Genomic DNA, 26,366 nt, shown 5'->3' on the forward strand with positions numbered 1-26,366 from the left:
ATACAAAAGCATGCTGAAAAAGTTCACTACTTAGTCTAAGACAATGACAGGAATCTGGTGAAGGAAAGTCTTGTTCTACAGCCAATATACTTCCCCCCCCCCCCTTCCTCCACCACCACCACAAGAACCACCACAACGAAAAAGGCAAATACACACACAATAACTGTTTGCAACACAATTCACACTACAGCATTCACGGAATTGTTTGACAGATTGCTCTCCACCAAGATTTTATATGTTTTGCAGAAGCTAGATACTAACAACGTTGCAAGGTACAGCACACTCACCACTATTTAAAAAATGGAATCAGTATGAATTTGAGTAATTAGTACATTTTTCATGCAGACCACATTTTAGAAAAGAAAGCGAAAATAAAATGAGACATAGGTTAGGCAGTCTAAGTAACTGTGACACTAAAATTATTCCTGATCATAACACGTTTTTATCAGTTTCTCTTAATGACTGCGGAAATTCACGATGATCTCGCAACGAACATTACGTCTCACTATTCCCACAAATGTTGTCAAAAATTGTTTAACTTTAGCTAATGGTATCACTTTACTTGAAATGAGAATTGAAGTACTGATGCCTCAGCAGAACAAAACAAACGACACGGCACATACAATACACATCACAACCCATTTTGAGAGAAAAGGGAAGTTTCAGTTCACCTACAATGCAGTACAGAGATCAATAAGTAAGTATTGATGAACGTAAAGAAAAACTATATTCTTTGACGTATCGTGCATGAAGGTTTGTATACGTCTGTGCAGTCGAGTCATCGCTCCCGTACTTGGAACATGCACTGACCTACAGGCAGAACAACCTAAATTTCACTGGCCTAAACTGTTACTAGTCGAGCAAGAAGGAGCACTTAATCGAGCAAAATGATGCAATAAGACAATAGTCCTGACTCTGTTCCCAGCTGTCAGTTCTTCGCACAATACCCTACAGCACTATCGCAAGCTTGTCACTGCCAGTATGAGGATATCACCGCTGTTAGTCGCACCACAATGGGAATGGTGAGCCTGCAAGACCCGGAATGTAACAACTGGCAGCAGCGACTGAAAAGTAGAAACCGCTGTAACCTGGCCTATTACTATACTACTTTGCGCAACACGTTTCGAAGGACTACACCTCCATCATCAGGTGGATTCATAAAGCATATATATATATATATATATATATATATATATATATATATATATATATATATATACGACTTTTGGGTAAACTAAGACACTGTCTCTGAGCGGTCGCAAGTCCAATCGTATTTACACGACATACACTTTCTAAACACTGGACCGAACAAAGGTGGCGCATGAGGACCTCTGAAACGCGTAGTGCGAAGTATTAATAAATTTGACTTGTTACAGCAGTTTGTGTTTTCAGTCGGTATACATAACGGTCACAGTCGAGCCTCCTAAAATGTTAAGTTTTTGCACTTGAAGTGGACAGTAGCATGTAAAGATGTGCAACACTAATCGGCATTACCGTGCAGCGGCAGAGAGAAGAGTCTACACTACTCGTGCGTCGTTCCGCAGTAAGCTACCAAAGCGTGCTGCGGCCGCGCTGTCCAAGGATACACAGGTAGCAGCGGTGGCGGCGAGGGAGCGACTGAAGAGCGGCAGCCAGCCAGCGAGCGAGGAAGCGGCGCCGCACGGCAACGCACGCCGCCGAGGGCCTTGTAAACATGTAGACTAGGTCAGCCGGGGGTTGAAACACACGCCGCCCGCCGGGGGTGACGGAGCGCCCGCCGGTGGAGGGGGTAGCCGCCGGGAGGGGCGCCCGTTTAAAATAATAATAATATTACGCACCCAAAAAAAATTCTTTGCACGCAGCCTGTCTACCGCCCCTCCCTCCCCTCGCAGTACTCCTTCCCGCCAAAACGGCGCACCTCTCCCCCTCCCGTACATATATTATTTCTTATGAATACGCTTAAGCTCGGTCCGCTATTGATATACGTTATGTGTTTACCGAGATATGCATGATAAAGCGGGCAGGCAACCCTTTCGCCGCTGCCATGCTCCACTGGCAAGGAAAAATGCGTTTCATTATGGCATCGCGCACAAAAGCGGGCCCTGCGAAGATGAGCCGTAGTTAACCTTGGTGTTTTGTGCGGCGGTCCCTGCACGAGAAAGACGGCGCGCGGGGCGCAGCGCGCTGGGGCCGGCAGAAGCGCCAGCCACGCCGTCTGGCGTCTCACGCCGGAACTCGGCCCCCACCTCACCCCTTCCACGTCACCCCGCACTGTAGACCAGGCTGTACGTCCCAGCCTTGCATCCAGGTACAAGTTTCTGGGGTCAGGGAAGTCTAGTCGTATCACCAGCACAGGTGATGCACACTGTTACGAAATGTACAGGGTTAACGTCAAATCAGCCTACAGAATTTCGGAGGTGGTACTATACGGCCGTACCGAGGGCATTATGAGATAGGCCCCCTGCCAAAGTCGGACCCGAAGTGGGGGCCGCAAAACCGAACAAAAAAAAAAAAAAAAAAAATCCAATAGAGAAAGATGGCTTAAGAATTATCTGAGCGGTACGTTAGCTCACCTGTCCAAATGGTTCAAATGGCTCTGAGCACTGTGGGACTAAACATCTGAGGTCATCAGTCCCCTAGACTTAGAGCTACGTAAACCTAATTAACCTAAGGACGTCACGCACAACCACGCGCGAGGCAGGATTCGAATCTCCGACCGTAGCAGCAGCGCAGTTCCGGGCTGAACCGACTAGAACCGCTCGGTCAAAGCGGCCGACCTCTCTCGGTCAGAGGGCTGGAGCTAGACACAACAAAGCTCGAAGCAAGCAGAAAATGAGGACGGTATTTGTAGTGTACTAGCTCCTTCAACCAGCACTTTTGAAACTTGGAATTCTTCCGTATCTAATGTTCAAATTAATGAAACCTTGCAACATCTTCGACAACTGTCAGTATTCCATAAGGTCAACACCCCTTTTCAGGCACAGCTGAAACGTGAGGTCGCTGTGCATGCCAACTGAAGCAGACAATATTTTTCAATAACGCTAATTTACTGGGAAATCTGCCAACGGCGCAGAATCTCCTCGGTACGGTATTAGTTGTTCAGGCAAGAAAGGAAGCCAGTTTAGGCTTTAACATCCCTCCGTCGTCCACCCCCGGTAGCTGAGTGGTCAGCGCGACGGACTGTCAATCCGAAGAGCCCGGGTTCGATTCCCTGCTGGGTCGGAGATTTTCGCCGCTCAGGGACTGGGTGTTGTGTTGTCCTAATCGTCATCATTTCATCCTCATCGACGCGCAAGTCGCCGAAGTGGCGTCAAATCGAAAGACTTGCACCAGGCGAACGGTCTACCCGATGGGAGACCCTCGTCAAAAAAATCCCTCTGTCAGTGCGGTCATTAGAGCAGAGGCTCATATTAAGAAAGGGTGGCGAAGGAAATCGGCCGTTCCCTTTTAAAAATGAACCATCCCGGTATCTGGTACGGGCGATTTAGTGAAATCACCGAAAACTTAAATCTGGTTGTCTGGATGGGGATTCAAACCGCCATTCCCACCCCGCAATTCCTAGTCCAGTTTGCTATTCACAGCATCACCTTACGCGGTGATTGTTCGGGGAAATTTTCAGGGTATTTCAGCAAAAGAGTAAGTGGTCTCTGCATTTAGCTTGATTTATAACCGCCATTTATCTGTGCATCTATACCGCACTGAAGATATTTGCACTCCAGTACACATATCTAGATGGTAAAATTTTTCCCTTCACTCCTGCTACTGATTGTTGACAACAGTAATGTCCACTTTCATCTTCCCTCTCAATCTTGCTTTCACTATTGTTCGGGTCTGTCTCGTGTTTATCCGGCAGCGTTTCCCGAACGTTAACAGTGATACACACCAATATGGACAGGTTTAAAGGTGAAGTATTGTCCTATTTGCACCTTATGCATGGGTTCACTGAGCGCAACAGAAAAGAGGCACAACGGCGCAATACTTAATGGTTTCTTTGGCGAGAACAATCACATCTCAGTACTTTAGCATCTGAGGCTGGTTGCATTACTGTGTGTTTCGTGCTTTGAGGTTTGGTGATATTACACACTTTTTAGCTGTGGTGAAAGTATGCACACAGAAGTGAGCCATCTGAGACCAGGGTCCCTTATTTGGTATTATTATTTCCTCCATAATGTATGGGTTTCTGGAAGCCGCGATTGAGTGGATAACATAGAAATAACACCACCTTCCTGTCTGTCACTATTTACGTTCGTTACGCGGTTCCACGATAACACAATCGTAAAGCGGATTCGATCTTTTTTCCATCCCGAATTGCATTGTGGCATCCAGTGATGGGACGTCAAGGTTAAATGTCTTATTTCATACGTAACAAAGATGAAACGCACATTGTACACCGACTGCCACTGTTCGACACATGTGCTCGTCACTATCCATTCAAATACAACAATGTCGTGCTGCTCTTGGGTAACTAGGACAGTACACGTATGACTGGTGCACTTCACTCACTCATGGAAGATGACAACCAAATTTTTGACTGGAAACACATGAAACACTGTTAAATGAATGTATTTATAATGGCACGACCATCCAGTCCCGCGAAGATTTAAATAAACAATGTACGACACTGAAAACTGTTTGTTTGTGGAAGTCTCTAACATTGTTTCATGGTTGTTTGCAATGATAACAGCCGGCCACAGTGGCCGAGCGGTTCTAGGCGCTACAGTCTGGAACCGTACGATCGCTACGGTCGCAGGTTCGAATCCTGCCTCGGGCATGGATGTGTGTGATGTCCTTAGGTTAGTTAGGTTTAAGTAGTTCTAGGGGACTGATGACCTTAGAAGTTAAGTCCCATAGTGCTCAGAGCCATTCGAACCATTTTTTGCAATGATAACACGCTGAAGTGCTTATCGGTCGAGCAACGGATTCGCAGTTACAAGCTGATAATTTGGTTCTCAGTTCAGTCGATCTGACCGTCAAACAGCAGGTTCTCCACTACACTCACAGTTAACACGCAGTGTTTCTCAAGGGAGAATCCGTTTATCCGTGCATCCGCGTCTTTCTCTCTCTCTGTCACACACACACACACACACACACACACATATACAAATATTCTACCAAACACACTCATGAACAATAAGGAAAATGCTCTCGCTTCTCTCATAGGGGAAGGATGGAGGGAAGCAAATCGACTTTTTATGAAGCGGATGTAAACTCCATTCATACTGTATGCGAGTCCAGTGTGCTAGCCACGGCATCATCCCGCTCAGTCGGGCAGTGGACTTGTCAAGAAGGTGTGCTCTGTGAGAACAACATCCAAGATCACGCGCAGTGAGAACGCTGAAGAAGGAAAATCGTCCCAGATAACTTAAAAATGAGAGTGCTGAAGCGGGAAAATCACCACAAATGTAAAATCAAAACTAGACATGGTTGTCTCACTGGGTACTCCGCGATCGTTCATTAAATAACGCCATATTTTACAAATGTAAAAGATATTACGAGCAGAAACAACAGGAGACTACTTGAGGGTGGAAATGACCCACATATGAACTGATGCAGACACATAATTATTTAGTAAATGGTGAAAACCGTAGCTTCCGTACAATTTATGCTGTTGACGGCTGCGTCAACGGATTACTATACCAGTCGACTGGGCGACGTTTGGATGAAACACCAGATTGCTTCACTGAGTTGATTCATATCACGGGTAGGATGCCTGCCTTCCTCCAACCTGTGGCTTAACCAACCAGCTACAGGGGCAACTACATTTTACCATGGAATTCATCATTTAACATTCTGTACACACACAAATAATTAGAGGGGAATGAAGCAGCACGTGACGACAAAAGTGGATCCTTTGTCCAACTATGGATCGATCCCTGAACGTCTGGATATCCTGACAGTTAATCACCCGCCATGCCACGAAAATAAAAAAAAGTTGAACTCTAATTTTACTGTTGGAGATCCTATAGTGAAAGGAGAGAACAGGTTTTAATCTCATACGTTTTTGTAGGCTTTTGTGAGAATAGCACAATAAGGAACCATTCGAATACCTAGCTGCCTCTCGAAACCAGCCGAGAAATCGACGTTTTTGTAAAGACCCACCACGAATCGAACTCTGAAGCTTTTGGTTTGCATGCTTAAATCTGATCGTCAACCACGCGATGCAAATTTAATTGAACGATAATTTAATTTATGTTGGGAGATCCTGAAGCGAGAGATGAGAGAATTTTGTTTTCTTGCGATTCGACACGGTTTAATTAAAATGTTCAAATGTGTGTGAAATCTTATGGGACTTAACTGCTAAGGTCATTAGTCCCTAAGCTTACACACTACTTAACCTAAATTATCCTAAGGACAAACACACACACCCATGCCCGAGGGAAAACTCGAACCTCCGCCGGGACCAGCCGCACAGGCCATGACAGCAGCGCCCTAGACCGCTCGGCTAATCCCGCGCGGCACGGTTTAATCGCATTTATAAGAACAGCGAAGTGACTTGCCACTGGAGTGTCTAATTGTCCCTTGGAAAAAAAGTTAAGAATTGACGTTCAAATCGAATTACTGTACGGCCCTTTCTCCTGGAGCGCTGTGAAACGAACTCAAGTGCCCAAAGTTTTGCCATCTGCACTGTAGTTAGAGGAGTAAACATACAGTTGGCAATGGAGACAGTGACAGTCAAATAGGACCGTAGGAGGCCAAAGCAGAGTCTAGCGGTGAGCACAGCGCGAGACGTTGGCTCGGCAGCCTCCAGGGCAGCGCAGGTAGAAGACGCTCCCCAACCCGACCGGCGTGGCCCCTATTACACCCCACTTTGCGCCCCTGTAACATCCGTGCGCTATTGTGTCTTAAGGGCGTACTCCATGTGACAGTAACCGGCGCCCTCGCTTTATTTATAGATATTACTACAACAACGCGAGCGCGGCTTGCGTACCGCGCGAGTTTTTCCACCATTTCTTTGTATAAATACTATCTCTCTCTCTGTCCCTCTCTAGCTTGCTTCGTACTTTTTTTTTCCACTATCGAAAACCGTCTCGACTCTTTGTGTTGATCGTTGGCTTCCTTTGTCGGTGACGACGCGGCTTTTGTGCTGCGTGTGATTACACGAACCAACCCTTCGAAAGGGTTATTTTATGCAATAAATCACGATGCTGAAAGCGAGAAGAAGCGCACCGCTGCACACGATGTCCCTTTGCAGTCTCTCTCTCGCTCTCTTCCCCCCTCCTCTACCACCCCTCTCTCTCTGTCTCTCCCTCTCTCTAGCCATCACACACATACATACAGGCACGTACGACGAACAGAGAAGAAAGAGAGAGGCACCGTTCTCGACGCCGCATTTTTTCCTGCTGTAATGCAAACGAATACATCTTCTTTTGTTGGCTGACATTCTTTATTTTCCAAAAATAAAAAAGCGCGGAGTGGCGGCGTGCATGCTCGGCGCGGCGCACGTTGTGAGGCAGAAAGGGTTATTTTGCATGTTGCGATATATTTCACACTCCATCTACATTAAAGGCTTGCAGGGCCGCTGGCGCGTGGACTCGAAATATTGTGCAGCAGCAGCAGCGCCGGCGGCAGTCGTAGCGGGAACAAACACACGTGCTGTGCGGAGGCGGTTGGCCGCCAGCGCCCCGCCACGGCCGATGCCGCTGCCAGCGCGTTATTCCAGCTCGCCGGCCGCTCTCGCACGATGCCTCATTACACATTTCGCAGCCGCTTTGCGGCGGAAATGCGCCCTTATTTATGAGGCGGACAGACTGGCTGGCGCTTGCGATCGGCGCAGGCGGTCCGTCGCGAGCACGCGTGTCTGCCGGGCGTCGCGTGACCTACTCGTGCTGACACGGATGTTGCCACTCGCAACGCAAAATTAGCGTCCATTTCCTCGAAAAAAAAAAAAAAACTAAAAAAACAGTGGTCGAGTTCCAGAATAAATATTTATATTCCGCAGCGTACCGCCTGAAGGTACAGGGAAAACACTCCAGATGAGAATCATGCGACCTGCCGTTGGAGACTTTTCACATCGCGAGTGGTGCTGTAGGTCCCTGGTTTCACAGTGAATGTCGCTGAGGGACCGTCGATATCAGGGAAACATGGCACATTCCGTACATCTACATCTACACTTATACTTCGCAAGCCACCCAATGGTGTGTGGCGGAGGGCACTTTACGTGCCACTGTCATTACCTCGCTTTCCTGTTCCAGCCGCATATGGTTCGCGGGAAGAACGACTGCCGGAAAGCCTCCGTGCGCGCTCGAATCTCTCTAATTTTACATTCGTGATCACCTCGGGAGGAATAAGTAGGGGGAAGCAATATATTCGATAACTCATCCAGAAACGCACCCTCTCGAAACCTGGACAGTAAGCTACACCGCGATGCAGAGCGCCTCTCTTGCAGAGTTTGCTAAACATCTCCGTAACGCTATGACGCTTACCAAATAACCCTGTGACGAAACGTGCCGCTATTCTTTGGATCTTATCTATCTCCTCTGTCAACCCGACTGGTGCGGATCCCACACTGATGAGCAATACTCAAGCATACGTCGATTCGAAATTGTTCAATTGGCTCTGTGCAGTATGGGACTTAACAGCTGAGGTCATCACTCCCCTAGAACTTAGAACTACTTAAACCTAACTAACCTGAGGACATCACACACATCCATGCCCGAGGCAGGATTCGAACCTGCGACCGTAGCAGTCGCGCGGTTCCGGCTTGAAGCGCCTAGAACCGCTCAGCCACCGCGGCCGGCATCGATTCGAGTTAAGGGGGAATACCGAGTGGACTGAGGCATGAATGGGAATTTGGACTGAAGTGGGTGTCGTGCCACGGTAGTTCGAGCAGTTGTGCGAGACCAGTGTGCCAGGCTGGCGCAGTGGTTAGCGCATCTGCTTACTGAGGAGGAGAACCGGTTCGAATCCCGGCAATGGTACAAATCTGCATTCGTTGCTTCGGTCTGCGTATACAGGCTATCCCAGAAAAAACATCGACAAATTTTGGGGTCAGGTTCCTCACGCCAAAACAAGAAAAATATATCTAATAAACAAGGTTCCAAAGCGCATATCTTACGAGATATGAGCGTTTGTTCATATTAGATGGTATGAAACACATTTCTTCAACTACAAGTGTGGTGTCACCGCCAGACACCACACTTGCTAGGTGGTAGCTTTAAATCGGCCGCGGTCCATTAGTACATGCCGGACCCGCGTGTCGCCACTGTCAGTGATCGCAGACCGAGCGCCACCACACGGCAGGTCTCGAGAGACTTACTAGCACTCGCCCCAGTTGTACGGACGACGTAGCTAGCGATGCACACTGTCGAAGCCTCGCTCATTTGCAGAGCAGATAGTTAGAATAGCCTTCAGCTAAGTCAATGGCTACGACCTAGCATGGCGCCATTAGTAATATTGCATGTATCTACAGAGTCTCACTTGTATCGGCAAGAGCGATGTACAACAATGATGGATTAAAGTTAAGTATTCCAGCATCTACGTACTTTTCTTTATAGCATTCATTACGTATCCTGTTTCAGACCTCACGCCCATCTGCGTGAGCTAAGCGCGTGCCTTTCGGCTACTTCCGAGTGGCGTGGCTGTCTTACTACGCCACAACAACAAGCTCTTTACTTTTCATATTTTGGGTATCGGTAGTGTTGACTAAAACAAGAAAATAATTTCTTGTAAACATGGGCACTAAAATGCGTACGTTAAGATCTGAGCACTTCTTCAGTTAAAGACACGTGTTTCACACTAGCGAAGATGAACAAGTGCTCACAGCTCTTCAAGCATATATTTTAGGCCGTATGTTTACTAGACATATTTTCTTTGTTTCTGTAAATACTTCTTCTTTCCAAAATATGGAAAGCAAAGGCCTGTTATAGATGTCTGTTTCATAGTATCGAAGATGCTGCATCCGTTTTCGATAAGCTACCACAAGGATTCAAAAATCTTAGCAGTAATCCACGCGCTTTCGAATCGAAACTGAAGAGTTTCCTCGTGGGTCAGTTCTTCTATTCAGTTGGTTGGTTTGTGGGGGTTGAAGGGACCGGACTACAAAGGCCATCGGTCCCGATCGTCGTAACGAGACAACAGAATGTGATGACACCGAGCGAGGTGGCGCAGTGGTTAGCACACTGGACTCGCATTCCGGAGGACGACGGTTCTGCTGCAGCCCAGTCGTGCCCGAAACATTTGCTTATTGCAGGAGCACCTTCCGTAGCATGTCTGAATCAGTGTACTTAGTGAAATCCTCGCAGGCAACACAAGTGGGATCAAAAACGAATGTTTAAACACTTTTCGTAAGCACAATGAAAAATAAGTATTTTTAATCCCCCCTTTCACGATACTTTCATCCCCTGCACTGTAATTATTCATAATGGTTTCTGAGCCAAGTTATTTAAACTTCAGAGACCTTACAGCAAGCGGTACTCAACTTAAATCCGCAGTCTGACAGAGAGCGCGACGAAACTGTTTTTCATCTATTAATTCTCTTTCAGAACACAGACTGCGGACTGAGACACATAGCTGCACTCTGCAAGGTGTGCTGTACGGTCTGCAGTAGTCATTTCAAACAGATAGATACTGATGAAATTCAAAAGACAGAATGAAAAGTAATGAGGAAAATAAACGGTCCAAATCATACTTGAGATGAGATATAAAGACTAAGAGCAAATGAAGACAGTGAAAAATATTAGAATCAGAGTTTAAAAGAGCTGAAGACCTACGATCAAATAAGGCACATGGAATACACAACATTCCACCTGAATTTCTAAAGTCATTGGTTGGACGGGAGGGGAGGGGGGGGGGGGGTTAGGATGTTGCGACCAAACGACAATTCACGTTGCTATGTAGAATGTATGAGTCTCGCGATATACTATCTGACTTTCGGAAAAATTTCATCCATCCAGTTCCGAAGATAGCAACAGCGTGTAAGTGCGAGATCAGCTTAACAGCTGACGCATCCAAGTTGCTGACAAGAATAATATAAAGAAAAATGGAAAACAAAATCGAGGATCTGTTAGATGACGATCAGTATGGCCGTAAGAAAGTTTACCAGAGAGGCAGTCATGAGGTTGTGCTTGGTAATGGAAGCAAGATTGAAGAAAAATCGTGACACGTACTTATGATTTGCCGACGTAGAAAAAGTGATTTATATGTTCGACATTGTGAGGAAAGTGGAGAAAGCCACAGGAAAAGATGGGTAAACTTCAATATGTACAAGGACCAACAGGCACCATTAGATTGAAAGACCAAGAACGAAGTTCTCGCATTAAAACAAATGTAACGCAGGGATGCAGTATTTCACCCCTACTGTTCACTCTATACATTGAAAAAGCAAGAAATGAAACAACGGTTCAAGAGTAGGAGTAAAACTCAGTGTGAAAGTATTTCAATGATAAGATTCACTGACGGCGCCGCTATCGTCAGCGAAATTGAAAAACGATGAATGGAATGAAGAGTCTGATGAGTACAGAATATGAATCGACAGTGAACCGAAATAAGGCAAAAGTAATGATAAGAAACAGAAATGACAATAACGATAAATAAAAATTGCCATGTACGAGGTAGAGGAAGTTACAAGATTCTGCTATCTTGGAAGCTGATTAACACGGTCATGTCGAATAATTATTTAGGCGAACCGTTGCTAAACGGTATCAAATGGAACAAATACGTAAAGATGGCTACATAAAAGCAGAATGGTAGACTATTGCTTATTAGGAGAATTTTTGGAAAATATAGCTCATCTCTAAAGGAGATCGCTTACAGAACATTATGCGACGAATTTTTGGGTACCCCCCGAGTGATTGGGATGCCCACCAGGAATGACCAAAGGAAGACATCAGAACAATTCAGAGTCGTGATGTTAGCTTTGTTTGTTAGAAAATACGGTCAAGACGTGAGTTTTACGAATTTCTTTGGTAAAATCAAACAGGAATCCGTGAACGGAATAAGTTCTTTTCTTGGAACACTTTTGAGAGAAAATTAGACAAACGGAATCCGCATCTGATTGCATATCGATTCTGCTGACGCCAACGTGCATTTAGCGTTAAGTGTCACGAAGGCAAGATAAGAGAAATTAGAGCTTGTACGGAGGCATGTAGGCAGTCGTTTTTTCCTGCATGTAGGCAGTCGTTTTTTCCTCGCTTCATTGCACGTGGAACAGGAAAGGAAATGACTAGTAACCTGCTGTCATGCACCATACGGTGGTGTGCGGACTATGTAGATGTAGATGTACTGTGTGGGAGTATGTAGAGCCAGACGAAGGCTTGACGATAGTAAACAGATCCAAATAGGTGTTGGTTGCAGTATTTATCCAGAGAGGAAGACGCTAGCTTAGGATATATTAATGCGACACAAGTCGGTTGTACCTCCTAATATCGTATCGGACCTCCTTTTGCAGCAACTCGACTTGTTGTGGACTCAACAAGTTATTGGAAATCCCCTGCACAGATCTTGACCCATGCTGCTACTACAACCGTCCAAGATCGCGAAAGCACCAACTGACCTCTCGGTTATGTTTCATAAATGTTCGATGGGATACATGTCGGCAGATCTGGGTGGCCAAATCATTGGCTCGAGTTTTCCAGAATGTTTTTCAAACTGGTCTCGAACAATTGTGACACGGCGCATTGTCATACACAAAAATTCCATCGCTGTTTGGGAACATGAATAGTTGAAAATGGTCTCCAAGTACTCGCAAACAAACATTTCCGGTCCATCACCGGTTCAGTTGGACCAGAGGACCTAGTATGTTCCTTGTAAATACAACCCACACCATTATGGGGTCACTACCAGCCCAACCAGTTCCTTGTTGACATCTACATCTACATCTACATTTATACTCCGCAAGCCACCCAACGGTGTGTGGCGGGAGGGCACTTTACGTGCCACTGTCATTACCTCCCTTTCCTGTTCCAGTCGCGTAGGGTTCGCGGGAAGAACGATTGCCGGAAATCCTCCGTCTCTAATTTTCATTCGTGATCTCCTCGGGAGGTATAAGTAGGGGGAAGCAATATACTCGTACCTCATCCAGAAACGCACCCTCTCGAAACCTGGACAGTAAGCTACACCGCGATGCAGAGCGCCTCTCTTGCAGAGTCTGCCACTTGAGTCTGCTAAACATCTCCGTAACGCTATCACGGTTACCAAATAACCCTGTGACGAAACGCGCCGCTCTCCTTTGGATCTTCTCTATCTCCTCCGCCAACCCGATCTGGTATGGATCCCACACTGATGAGCAATACTCAAGTATAGGTCGAACGAGTGTTTTGTAAGCCACCTCCTTTGTTGATGGACGACATTTTCTAAGGGCTCTCCCAATGAATCTCAACCTGGTACCCGCCTTACCAACAATTAATTTTATATGATCATTCCACTCCAAATCGTTCCGCACTCATACTCCCAGATATGTTACAGAAGTAACTGCTAGCAGTGTTTGTTCCGCTATCATATAATCAAACAATAAAGGATCCTTCTTTCTATGTATTCGCAATACATTACATTTGTCTATGTTAAGGGTCAGTTGCCACTCCTTGCACCAAGTGCCTATCCGCTGCAGATCTTCCTGCATTTCGCTGCGATTTTCTAATGCTGCAACAGCTTGGGTCCACAGTTTCGTGGGTTCGCACCGCACTCCAATCCTACGATCAGCTCATGCCAACTGAAATCTGGACTCATCTGACCAGGCCACGGTTTTTCAATACTCTAGGGCCAACCGATGTGGTCATGAGGCCAGAAGAGGAGCTGCAGGCGATGCAGTGCTGTTAGCAAATACTCTCGGGTCGGTCACTTGCTGCCAAAGCTGTTGTTCGGCTCAACTTTCATTACCGCCAGGTTTCGCTGCACTCTCGAAGGAGATACGTTCGTCGTACGCCCTACATTGATTTTTGCGATTATTTCACGCAATGTTGCTTGTCTGTTGGCACTGACAATTCTAAGCAAACACCGCTGAGCTCGATCGTTACGTGAAGGCCGTCGGCCACTGCATTGTTCGAGATGGAAGGTAACGCCTGAAATTTGGTATTCTCGGCACCGCCTTGACACTGTGGATCCTGGAATATTGAATTTCCTACCGATTTTCGAAATGGAATGTCCTATGCGTCTGGCTCCAGCTACCATTCCGCGTTCAATGTCTGTTAATTGCCGCTGTGCGGCCATAATCACATCGGAATCCTTTTCACTTGAATCACATGAGTACCAATGACACCTAAACTAATGCGCCGCTCTTTTATACCTTGTGTACGCGATACTTCTGCAATCTGTATTCGTGCATATCGCTGTCCCACGATTTTTGTCACAGTGTAGACTAACATGAACCGTTGCATCAGAGCAGTCTTCGGACTGAAGGCCGTAGCAAGTCATACGAAACTATCAAATTTATTTCTCACCAGTCTTTTGAAAATGTGTATGTTTTCCTGTTACTTTCTTTGTCTCAGTCAAGTACAACGACGTCATTAGATGCGGAGATCTCGCAGACTAAAAAAGCCCAGAAAAATAAAATGCTGAAGGGGAATCCAAAATTCGAATTTTTTTTAAAGAATGCTACCGCAGAGCGAGGTGGATTAGGTTGTACGAGCCTCGCGAATACGTCGTGCACGGATTAGCGGCGCGTGTCAGCCTGGGCCCCGGGGAGCACGTGTGTTCCCGGGACGCCAGCGCGCGCCCTATGAGGCGGGCGGGGGTGGAGGAGGGGGTTGGCCTGATTACAGGGGCAGCGAACGCAGCTCTCTCATCGCTTCCGCCCTCTCCTGCTGTCTCAGTCCCCACCGGCGCAGTCGACACGAGGCCTCATTTGGGACCTCAGTGTCTCTGCGCCGCCCGAGTCGTCATGGGAAAAGAAAGTTACTGCCAGCGACATACGCGTTTTACATTCCTAACGCAACCACACACACAGTCCACAATAAACGAGAAGAAAATACGCCCGCAGCAAAAGATGTCCTTCAATTATCTTCGTTCCGAGGCCACTCTTACGTTCTGTCTGAAGCTTTTCAAATTCCGCTTCTTTTACTGCCATTAACATTATGTAGCCCTCTCTATTCATTCATTTCCCTCGTAAACTTTCTTTTCCCATTATCACTGTTGTGTTCGCTTCGTTTCCACTGTACTGTTGCTAAATTTGTAGCCTAACTTTGACGACCTTCCCCATGAACCATGGGCCTTGCCGTTGGTGGGGAGGCTTGCGTGCTTCAGCGATACAGATGGCCGCACCATAGGTGCAACCACAACGGAGAGGTATCTGTTGAGAGGCCAGCCAAACGTGTGGTTCCTGAAGAGGGGCAGTAGCCTTTTCAGTAGTTCCAGGGGCAACAGTCTGGATGATTGACTAACCTGGCCTTGCAACATTAACCAAAACGGCCTTGCTGTGCTGGTACTGCGAACGGCTGAAAGCAAGGGGAAACTACGGCCGTAAATTTTCCCGGGGGCATGCAGCTTTACTGTATGGATAAATGATGATGGCGTCCTCTTGGCTAAAATACTCCGGAGGTAAAATAGTCCCCCATTCGGATCACCGGGCGGGGACTACTCAAGAGGACGTCGTTATCAGGAAAAAGAAAACTGGCGTTCTACGGATCGGAGCGTGGAACGTCAGATCCCTTAACCGGGCAGGTAGATTAGAAAATTTAAAAAGGGAAATGGATAGGTTAAAGTTAGATATAGTGGGAATTAGCGAAGTTCGGTGGCATGAGGAACAAGACTTTTGGTCAGGTGAATACAGGGTTATAAACACAAAATCAAAAAGGGGTAATGCAGGAGTAGGATTAATAATGAATAAAAAAATAGGTTTGCGGGTAAGCTACTACAAACAGCATAGCGAACGTATTATTGTGGCCAAGATAGACACGAAGCCCACGCCTACTACAGTAGTACAAGTGTATATGCCAACTAGCTCTGCAGATGATGAAGAAATTGAAGAAATGTATGATGAGATAAAAGGAATTATTCAGGTAGTGAAGGGAGACGAAAATTTAATAGTCATGGGTGACTGGAATTCGGTAGTAGGAAAAGGGAGAGAAGGAAACATAGTAGGTGAATATGGATTGGGGCTAAGAAATGAAAGTGGAAGCCATCTGGTAGAGTTTTGCACAGAGCATAACTTAATCATAGCTAACACTTGGTTCAAGAATTATGAAAGAAGGTTATATACATGGAAGAATCCTGGAATGGTTCAAATGGCTCTGAGCACTATGGGACTCAACTTCTGAGGTCATTAGTCCCCTAGAACTTAGAACTAGTTAAACCTAACTAACCTAAGGACATCACAAACATCCATGCCCGAGGCAGGATTCGAACCTGCGACCGTAGCGGTCTTGCGGTTCCAGACTGCAGCGCCTTTAACCGCACGGCCACTTCGGCCGGCTGAAGAATCCTGGAGATACTAGAAGGTATCAGATAGATTATATAATGGTAAGACAGAGATTTGGGAACCAGGTTTTAAATTGTAAGACATTTCCAGGGGCAGATGTGGATTCTGACCACAATGTATTGGTTATGAACTGCAGATTGAAACTGAAGAATCTGCAAAAAGGTGGAAATTTAAGGCGATGGGACCTCGATAAACTGAAAGAACCAGAGCTTGTACAGAGTTTCAGGGAGAGCATAAGGGAACAATTGACAGGAATGGGGGAAAGAAGTACAGTAGAAGAAGAATGGGTAGTTCTGAGGGATGAAGTAGTGAAGGCAGCAGAGGATCAAGTAGGTAAAAAGACGAGGGCTAGTAGAACTCCTTGGGTGACAGAAGAAATACTGAATTTAATTGATGAAAGGAGAAAATATAAAAATGCAGTAAATGAAGAAGGCAAAAAGTAATACAGACGTCTCAAAAATGAGATAGACAGGAAGTGCAAAATGGCTAAGCAGGGATGGCTAGAGGCCAAATGTAAGGATGTAGAGGCTTATCTCACTAGGGGCAAGATAGATACTGCCTACAGGAAAATTAAAGGGACCTTTGGAGAAAAGAGAACCACTTGTAAGAATCTCAAGAGCTCAGATGGAAACCCAGTTCTAAGCAAAGAAGGGAAAGCAGAAAGGTGGAAGGAGTATATAGAGGGTCTATACAAGGGCGATGTACTTGAGGACAACATTATGGAAATGGAAGAGGATGTAGATGAAGATGAAATGGGAGATATGATCCTGCGTGAAGAGTTTGACAGAGCACTGAAAGACCTGAGTCGAAACAAGGCCCCGGGAGTAGACAACATTCCATTAGAACTACTGACGGCCTTGGGAGAGCCAGTCCTGACAAAACTGTACCATCTGGTGAGCAAGATGTATGAGACAGGCGAAATACCCTCAGACTTCAAGAAGAATATAATAATTCCAATCCCAAAGAAAGCAGGTGTTGACAGATGTGAAAATTACCGAACTGTCAGTTTAATAAGTCACAGCTGCAAAATACTAACGCGAATTCTTTACAGACGAATGGAAAAACTGGCGGATGCCGACCTCGGGGAAGATCAGTTTGGATTCCGTAGAAATGTTGGAACACGTGAGGCAATACTGACCCTACGGCTTATCTTAGAAGAAAGATTAAGGAAAGGCAAACCCACGTTTCTAGCATTTGTAGACATAGAGAAAGCTTTTGACAATGTTGACTGGAATACTCTCTTTCAAATTCTAAAGGTGGCAGGGGTAAAATACAGGGAGCGAAAGGCTATTTACAATTTGTACAGAAACCAGATGGCAGTTATAAGAGTCAAGGGGCACGAAAGGGAAGCAGTGGTTGTGGAAGGGAGTGAGACAGGGTTGTTAGCCTCTCCCCGATGTTATTGAAATGTATATTGAGCAAGCAGTAAACGAAACAAAATAAAAATTCGGAGTAGGTATTAAAATCCATGGAGAAGAAATAAAAACTTTGAGGTTCGCCCATGACATTGTAATTCTATCAGAGACAGCAAAGGACTTGGAAGAGCAGCTGAACGGAATGGACAGTGGTTTGAAAGGAGGATATAAGATGAACATTAACAAAAGCAAAACGAGGATAATGGAATGTGGTCGAATTAAGTCGGGTGATGCTGAGGGAATTAAATTAGGAAATGAGACACTTAAAGTAGTAAAGGAGTTTTGCTATTTGGGGAGCAAAATAACTGATGATAGTCGAAGTAGAGAAGATAAAAATGTAGACTGGCAATGGCAAGGAAAGCGTTTCTGAAGAAGAGAAATTTGTTAACATCGAGTATAGATTTAAGTGTCAGGAAGTCATTTCTGAAAGTATTTGTATGGAGTGTAGCCATGTATGGAAGTGAAACGTGGACGATAAATAGTTTGGACAAGAAGAGAATAGAAGCTTTCGAAATGTGGTGCTACAGAAGAATGCTGAAGATTAGATGGGTAGATCACATAACTAATGAGAAGGTATTGAACAGAATTGGGGAGAAGAGGAGTTTGTGGCACAACTTGACTAGAAGAAGGGATCGGTTGGTAGGACATGTTTTGAGGCATCAAGGGATCACAAATTTAGCATTGGAGGGCAGCGTGGAGGGAGACCAAGAGATGAATACACTAAGCAGATTCAGAAGGTTGTGGGTTGCAGTAAGTACTGGGAGATGAAGAAGCTTGCACAGGATAGGGTAGCATGGAGAGCTGCATCAAACCAGTCTCAGGACTGAAGACCACAACAACAACAACAACTTTGACTAGTGATGATATCAGATTCCATCTTGACAGCTTAGCTGATTGCAAGAACGAACGCTGGAGAATGGAAATGCAACCAAAAATGGTTCAAATGGCTCTGGGCACTATGGAACTTAACATGTGAGGTCATCAGTCCCCTAGAACCTGGAACTACTTAAACCTAACTAACCTAAGGACATCATACACATCCATGCCCGAGGTAGGATTCGAACCTGCGACCGTAGCGGTCGCGCGGTTCCAGACTGAAGCGCCTAGAACCTCTCGGCCACAACGGCCGGCGAAGTGCAACCCTTGAAATCAGTGGCAAAGAATGAAACAAACAAATAAAATAAAAACATTAAAGTGTACTTGAGAGACTGCTACTTAAAAATATGGACAGAGTTGTTTCATTTTTCATACAAGCAACCTCATACTTCCTTTCCCTGATGAAGTTTTTGTTCATGCTCGTTCAAGCGTCATGTACCAGTAACTGATGTACAAAAATGTACAAGATTTTCCGTAATCAGCTGCTCAGCCGTCAGTGCACCTAACGACCAATGGGAGTAGTAAATCCCGGCCGTACCTTTGCCTGATGAAGTTGTATTAAGGAAATGATGGATACAGTTTAACGTCCCGTCGATGTTGAGATCACTAGGGACAGGACGGTATCTCAACCTGGGCGACGATAAGCGGTCTTATTCAAGGAACCATCCGGCATTTGCCTCAAAGTAATCTAAGGAAATGTCTAGTGTTAAAAGGACTGCTTAAATAATTCAAATACAATGCAGAACCACAAGCACTGACAGCAACGCAAATAAAATACAGTTCCATTGAACAACATTAGCCCAGCCACCTTAGACACATGATGGACAAATGCAAACTATTCTACTGGTTCTCCCAACTAATTCCATCTCGGTATCCAGTGGGGTCTCATACACAAGCGACTTTAGACATCCCCATAGGAAATAAACAAGGGGATTCAGGTCAGGTGACCTCGCAGGCCATGCAATTGGACCTCCCCCTCGAATCCAGCGACAAAAAAGTACATCAGTGAGACGGTTGTGGACATCCACACTGAAGTGAGGCGGTGCACCGTCATGTAGTATCCACATCTCTACCCAACAGCCAAGGATACGTTATCCAACAACTCAGGCAGAACGATTTGCACGAATCTCATGTACAGATGGTCATTCAGACGTCCAAGTAGAAGATATGACCCGATGAGATTGTCGCCAACAATACCAGCCCAGATATCACAGTAAAGTACTTGATGGTATGACTCTACTGAAGCTTTATACACCGGAGTCACCTTATGCACAAGTACAGTAAACAAAGAATGCACCATGGATTCCTAGTAATCAGGCTCAAGTTTACTTCCATATCTCGTTAAGCTGGCTTCTCCGACTCCAGGTTCCCCATCTCAAATTGTTCAGTGGAGCATTCTCTAAGGCCTGTTACATTTCCGTATGCTCCTACGACAACACTATGAATAGGAAACGAACAGCAAAGCTCACACTTATCCAAAGCCAGGATTCGAACATATGACCTCTGCTTCATGAGACAGTACTACAAGTTCAAAGAAATTTGTAACACAGGGTTTCACTACATCGACAAAAATCCCGTTGAAGCAAAGGAGCAAAACCTCAGGCTGTGTCAACTACAGACTATTCCCATACACAGTAAATTACTAGCAACTCCGTGTATGGATCGAGTGCTCACCCACTTCGATATATTATTTTACTTTTTGTGTTTACTGTTGTACTGTTTGCATCGATAACCTCATGTAGAGGCAGTAACGCCAAATCTTACTGCAGAACTGCTCGAAAGTCTTGCACAGTGATTGTTAGAACCCCACGTGACGCAGTCTGTCTCCCTAGTGAATCCCATATGTGCTGTTGTTGTTGTGGTCTTCAGTCCTGAGACTGGTTTGATGCAGCTCTCCATGCTACTCTATCCTGTGCAAGCTTCTTCATCTCCCAGTACCTACTGCAGCCTACATCTTTCTAAATCTGCTTAGTGTATTCATCTCTTGGTCTCCCTCTACGATTTTTACCCTCCACGCTACCCTCCAATACTAAATTGGTGATCCCTCGATGTCTCAGAACATGACCTACAAACCGATCCCTTCTTCTAGTCAAGTTGTGCCACAAACTCCTCTTCTCCCCAATTCTATTCAGTACCTCCTCATTAGTTATGCGATCTACCCATCTAATCTTCAGCATTCTTCTGTAGCACCACATTTCGAAAGCTTCTATTCTCTTCTTGTCTAAACTATTTATCGTCCACGTTTCACTTCCATACATGGCTACACTCCACACAAATACTTTCAGAAACGACTTCCTGACACTTAAATCTATACTCGATGTTAACAAATTTCTCTTCCTCAGAAACGCTTTCCTTGCCATTGCCAGTCTACTTTTTATATCCTCTCTACTTCGACCATCATCAGTTATTTTACTCCCTAAATAGCAAAACTCCATTACTACTTTAAGTGTCTCATTTCCTAATCTAATTCCCTCAGCATCACCCGACTTAATTCGACTACATTCCATTATCCTCGTTTTGCTTTTGTTGATCTTCATCTTATACCCTCCTTTCAAGACACTGTCCATTCCGTTCAACTGCTCTTCCAAGTCCTTTGCTGTCTCTGACAGAATTACAATGTCATCGGCGAACCTCAAAGTTTTTATTTCTTCTCCATGGATTTTAATTCCTACTCCGAACTTTTCTTTTGTTTCCTCTTTTCCTTGCTCAATATACAGATTGAATAACATCGGGGATAGGCTACAACATATATGCTGTATGGGATTCAAATAGGGAGAGCGAGCAGGCCACGCCACGCGTATAATCCCTTCGGTTTCCAAGGAAACATCAGCCACCCGTGCTCTATGAGCCCGAGCATTATTCCCCATCAATAGGAAATCTGGGCAACAGCACTTCGCAAGAACCGTCCACGAGGTTCCAAGATCTCGTCACCATACCTGACAGCACTTAAATCTCGCCGATTCACCCGCACAATTTCATAAAGAGGCGTTCTAGTAGTCAACATAATCACTGCCCACATTATTAGGGATAATACTCGATAACAGTCACTTTCCACAATGTTTGGGTCCCAAAATCGTGTTCCATGTTACCTGCAGATGGAAATCCGTCGAGAATCCTTCTCCAGACCAAACCGGGTCTCATCTGAGGAAAGAACATTGGCCCACTCTTCGACCGTCCATGTGGCATGTTGACGGCTCCAATCTAGATGTTCACTTCTTTGAAGACGTGTCAGAGGCACACATACAGCAGGTCTCCGACAATAAAGGCCAATCTGCCGAAGCCTTCTGTACACCGTCTGCCTCGAATCAACACATCCATGCTGCGACGTTAGATGCCAGTTGCTATGCGGTACCGTCGTGCCCCTTACAGCCAAATAACAATCTTCTCTTCCTGATGCCACACGTGGTCACCCCTGCCCCGGTCTTTGGCACACAGGTTCGCCACCTATAGCCTTTCCCCACATCCAAGAAACAACAGAACGATTCACATTAGGCCACTGTACCACGTCAGTTTGCCACTATCCTGCTTCCATTCTTCATATAGCACTCCACCGCAGACACTCTGGTAGGCATCTTCTCTGCACCGTCTCTGATAGTGTACACAGCGATTGTGGATGTGTAACGACTAGGCAAACACTACCCCGTTTGATAGGTGCCCTGACTTCATTGGTGCCGTGGTTGTCTGCTGACTGGAATGCCATCTTCCGTGCAGAACTCGATCGTACGAACATCTGTTGACAGTTTGTATGATCACATCGTGAATTAGACACAGGACGGGGAAATAGCAATTTCTTGGTTTAATTTTGGACGCCAGTGTAGTTTTCTCCCGAGGCGTATATCTAATTAAACTTTCGTGAAATCAGTTCCTCTTTTTTACTTTTTTAATCATCAGTCTTCTGACTGGTTTGATACAGCTCGCTATCAATCCCTCTCTTGCGTCAACCTCATCATCTCAGAGTAGCATATGCACCCAACCTCCTCAATAATTTGCTGGATGTATTCCAATGTCTGTCTTTCAATACTGGTTTCACCCACCACAGCAACCTCTAGTACCATGGAGGTTACTCCCCAATCGCTTAACAGACGTCCATCGAGCGAGGTGACGCAGTGGTTAGCACATTGGACTCGCATTCGGGAGGACGACATTCAAACCTGCGTCCGGCCATCCGAATTTAGATTTTCCGCGATTTCCCTAAATCGCTTCAGGCTAATGCCGGCATGGTTCCTTGGCAAGGAAACGGCCGATTTCCTTCCCCACCCTTCCCTCATTCGGTGGGAACGATGACCTCGCTGTTTGATTCTCTCCCACAAATCAACCAACCAACCTTAACGCATGTGCTATTGTTCTGTCCCTTCTTCTTGTCAGTGTTTTCCCAATGTTCTTTTCTTCGCCGATTCTTCAAAGGATCTCCTCATTCAAAAATGGTTCAAATGGCTCTGAGCACCACATCACACACATCCATGCCCGAGGCATGATTCGAACCTGCGACCGTAGCAGTCACGCGGTTCCGGACTGAAGCGCCTAGAACCGCACGGCCACCGCGGCCGGATCTCCTCATTCCGTAACTTATCAGACCAGTTATCAGTTGCACTGATTATATGCTGTGAAATGCTTCTTTTAATAAAGAACGAACATTGCAGATGATATTGTTTCACAAATTACCTTGAAAATGTTAGCCGCTGAGATAATATACATTATTTCGGTAGGCAGTGCATATGTAGAATGATTACTGAAAATATGCAACAGGACGAGCACACAGTTGAATGTCATAGGCATATTATTTACTCAGTTTTGGTTGTTTCTTTGTAGTTAGAGGGATCACACTGACATTTGTCGATTTTTTCTTCTTTTTAGAGCTATAAGATGACTTCTTGGAGGTGGTATACTTCCATGGCATACGAAGTTCTCACTGAACGTGTAGTGAACCGCAGGGAAGAGGTTGCAGAAGATCACGCAGAAGATTCAGAATTTGGAGACGACATTCGTGCAGATGATGTAGCTACTATTGCTACAGTTTTAAACAGCATTACAATTACTGATGGTAGTATCGGTAACACAGTGTGAGACGACGTAATGGGCTGTACGTCTAGTACAGATACGGGAGGTACAGCACACTGTTTTCCTCTTCTTGAAGCATTTCATAGAAGTCGGGAAACCGAAGCGTCTAGAAGTGTGGATTTCCATCCAAGGGTGTCAGCTCCTATCCTTTGGGAAATGTCTTCCTCCTGAAGGCACGCGTTTCCTAAGAGAAGCTGATACTGATAACTTCTTTCAGATTTTTTTCAGACCTTTTCAGCATAGATTTTGTGCTTCTGATTCATTAGTAGGCCTATAAAAATTTATCATGCCATCACTAATGATGGAGTTAAGAAAACGTAATAAATTTCTAATCCCAAACAGTACGGCGGCCGGGGTGTCCGAGCAGTTCTAGGCGCTACAGTCTGGAACCGCGCGACCGCTACGGTCGCAGGTTCGAATCCTGCCTCGGGCATGGATGTGTGTGATGTCCTTAGGTTAGTTAGGTTTAAGTAGTTCTAAGTTCTAGGGGACTGATGACCTCAGCAGTTAAGTCCCATAGTGCTCAGAGCCATTTGAACCATTTTTTTTTAACCAAACAGTACACTCTGACATGTATTTCATCGATATGGTTGATAATACATCTTATCACTTAAAGGTTTTAAGTAAGTCGATGGTTAACATTTGAGGCAGGGAGCGTTTACAACAAAGTACTTCATCATTGAGCAAGTAATTAACGTTCAGACGTCATAAAATGAAGACGATAATATGTTTTATATGACAACTTTGACTCAGACTACGTAGCTATAACGCAGAGGGGGACCGATACGATATTGCTGTGCCTGTATTGTTAAGAAGAACGACGGAAAGTTCCTTCGCACTTGCAGACACTGCGGCAACTACAGTCGTTATGAAATGTGTTCCCAGTTGCGAATACGAACTGTCATCAGCTGCTGATACAGGGCAGCGATTTTCAATTTTGATGTCCTCCCCTGTACGGGAATTACATAACGTGCGTACGACTACTGGTTGTGATGCAGGAACAACGACATATGGAAGTTAGTGTGAGACCATAGGTCGTGCACGGTTAAGGCGACCGCTTGCGTAAAGCGGGGAATGTGGATTCGAACCCACCTGTTTGGCTCAATGAACGATGCAATCCGCTCGTAGCAGTACGTGGCTGACGGTGAGGTCATTGCTGCAGCAAGACGTTGCCTCCGACGTCGACCAGTAGAGCTGTACGACGCGGGCATAAGGTCCTCCGAGTGATATGGCATAAGGCCGTCGCTTTGAACGGAGATTATGTTGAAAATAGGGTATTGTAGCCAAAAGAGTGGGAAGTAATATGGTGCAACTTAATCCGGCATAAATTTTCATTGCCGCCATTCCGTTATACAACTGCGAATACATTTCATGTAGAGCGAGAGACGGCTGCGCTGTCAGCTGTCGGCGCGGCGGTCAGCGGGAAGCGGTGGCCGGGGGCTGCCGGTGAATGGCCCGGCCGCAGGCAGCGGTGGCGGTGGCGGGGGCGTGCCGGCGCGCCGTGCCCCAGTTTCGGCGCAAGACAGCGCCGCCGGCCTAATTTGCAGCCGGCGAGAGCCGCCTCGTGGCGCAACAAGTGTGCGCTCGCTAATTTGGGCGAAAGAGAGTGAGCGAGCAGCGCTGCTGTGAATGAGCGGCCGGCGGCTAGGTGGGGGGCGGCTAGGTGGGGGCGGCGGCGCGCCTGCGCACGAGCTGGCCCGCCGTCTGAGGCGAGGCGCCTCGCCCGTAATTAGACGGCGCTCGATAAGGCTCCAGTCAGCTGTTCGCCCCGCCGAAGCACTGCACCGGGCTTCGTGCTTAACATCCTGCGGACTGACTTCGGCGAGAGCAGTGTGGCATGATCTCTAGTGAAAATTTCGCATTACATGAATAAATAATACGAGGGGCATTCAAAAAGTAATTGTAACACTTTTTTCGCGGCCAATTTCAGTTGTGAAGTTGTTGGACGAGGCATCTGTCATCATCGCAACAAGGTCGCGCAGACCTGTCCGAGCCGCGCGGGATTAGCCGAGCGGTCTAGGGTGCTGCAGTCGTGACTGTGCGGCTAGTCCCGGCGGAGGTTCGAGTCCTCTCTCGGGCATGGGTGTGTGTGTTTGTCCTTAGGATAATTTAGGTTAAGTAGTGTGTAATCTTAGGGTTGGTTGGTTGGTTGGTTGGTTTGGGGAAGGAGACCAGACAGCGTGGTCATCGGTCTCATCGGATTAGGGAAGGATGGGGAAGGACGTCGGCCGTGCCCTTTCAGAGGAACCATCCCGGCATTTGCCTGGAGTGATTTAGGGAAATCACGGAAAACCTAAATCAGGATGGCCGGACGCGGGATTGAACCGTCGTCCTCCCGAATGCGAGTCCAGTGTCTAACCACTGCGCCACCCCGCTCGGTTTAATCTTAGGGACTGTTGACTTTAGACGTTAAGTCCCATAAGATTTCACACACATTTGAACATTTTTTGAGACTTGTCCGATCTCCCGCTTGCCGGCTGACCCTTAGAAAATTGAAGCAACGACGACAGCGCGTGCGTCACCAGAAAAATGGAGATGAAGTTCTCCTTCTTCGTGAGAACGCAAGGCTTCACATAAATTGCGGCCCCGAGAGGAGCTCACAGAATTTCATTGGAGTGTTCGTCCTCATCCACCCTACAGCACGAATCTCTCCATCTTCCATCTGTTTGGCTCAATAAAGGATGCGTCCA

At 46.1% G+C, this 26,366-nt stretch overlaps 1 protein-coding gene and 1 long non-coding RNA gene across 2 annotated transcripts in view; one reads left to right on the forward strand and one right to left on the reverse strand.

The window, feature by feature from the left end:
* LOC126251539 (UPF0489 protein C5orf22 homolog) overlaps positions 1-1,591 on the reverse strand; it is a 503,866-nt gene extending 502,275 nt beyond the window's left edge. The window contains exon 1 of the mRNA XM_049952047.1: positions 1,495-1,591. The gene's annotated coding sequence lies outside the window, so the exon portion shown is untranslated. The remainder of the gene's footprint in view (positions 1-1,494) is intronic.
* Positions 1-26,366, forward strand: part of LOC126251540 (uncharacterized) — a 348,761-nt gene that overhangs the window by 7,182 nt on the left and 315,213 nt on the right. The gene's annotated exons all lie outside the window — the stretch shown is intronic.

This window comes from Schistocerca nitens, chromosome 4 (genome assembly GCF_023898315.1).
Source record: "Schistocerca nitens isolate TAMUIC-IGC-003100 chromosome 4, iqSchNite1.1, whole genome shotgun sequence".
In the NCBI taxonomy this organism is placed as follows: Eukaryota; Metazoa; Arthropoda; class Insecta; order Orthoptera; family Acrididae; genus Schistocerca; species Schistocerca nitens.